Raw genomic sequence first — 1,398 nt, 5'->3', positions numbered from 1 at the left:
TTTCTTGGTCAGGCAGCCTATCAGCAAAAACTGCTTACTTGTTTCTTTTTTCTAAGTGCCAGAAATGTTCTTGCACTGAATTTGTTTCTGTCCTAAAAGGAAGAAAAGCACCTATGTAATAGTGTTACATAAATCAAATAAGTTAACATTTGCAAGTCATTTGTAACAGTGCTTATTAATGTAACATGAACAACAACAGGACAAAACAAAAAACACTGTCTTTGTCTTCGTGTCTGCTATATCTCTTTAGAATTAGGTAAACTGCTGCCTAAACTATACTCAGTTCTTGTTATAATGCATTTTCCTTCATTTCTAATCCATTTTCAAATTCCTCTGTTCCTGGTTCAAACCTGTCTTCTTATAACAGTGATGCTTTGCTTACTCCAGTATTTCTGAGACCTGGTCATGTTAATTCTTTACATTTATAAAGAGGAAGGATTCTAATTTTATGCCTAAAACCTTTATTGGTCCCACTTTGCTGGCTCAGAGAAAGGTGTTAATAATTCTTTTTTCCTATTGTTTCACATTTCTGACTCCACTAATGGCCCTTAGGCTCTGTGCTGGATATAGTCCATTTACTCCTCCAGGTATACTCTCCTAATACCTTCTCTATGTCCTAGTGGCTGACCTTTATAGATTGCAGCACCTAGGCTTTCTTGTCCTTTGGTTTGGACTTGCCCTTGCAATGGATCAGAGTACACCTCACTGAATGTCCTCAGTAGAGGAGAGCTTATACGAATCAAAGGGATAGTACAATATATGTTTTTAGAAGAAAAAACCAGATCGTTAAAGGCTGCTGCTTTTTGTTTGGTGCCATCTGGGAACTCTTTTTCCTCAGGTTTCCTTCCATCTCTCGTGGATTCTGTTCTGTTGGCAATACATAAGGAACTCGAGCTTGTCCCAACATAAGAGAGCTCCCTAACTTTAGAAGGTACAGCAGAACCTAAGGTGATTTCTAAGAAAAAGGAGCGTTGCAGAAGCACCTCGGGGCAATTCTCTTCTCTTTTTCTTGGATCCATCTTTTCATGCTTGAAGGGAAAACGTCAGCATACAGAGCTAGCTTGAAGGGCAAACTTGTGTTACCTGCACCATCACTCTACATGATAATCCCAATGTCTGATACTGCTAATTGAATGGCATTCTTGTTCACTAGGCTATGTTCCGCAACAGAATCCTTCTCAATACAGCATTCCAAATAGCCTCTTGTAACCCATCAGAATTGGTACTCAAGATGAAGCATATTTTTTTTAGCCCTTCTAAGAATAGAGGGACAAAAAGAGCTCCCAAATATCATCCATGATGTAGTTTAGTTCACCAGGGAAAGAAGAGTATATATGAATTTGGAGCCTTCATCCTAACAAATAACAGAATTTTCTTTCTCAGCAATTTTGGGGAAAT

This window comes from Pseudorca crassidens, chromosome 17 (genome assembly GCF_039906515.1).
Source record: "Pseudorca crassidens isolate mPseCra1 chromosome 17, mPseCra1.hap1, whole genome shotgun sequence".
Taxonomy (NCBI): Eukaryota; Metazoa; Chordata; class Mammalia; order Artiodactyla; family Delphinidae; genus Pseudorca; species Pseudorca crassidens.
Note: the sequence above shows the minus strand (reverse complement) of the source record.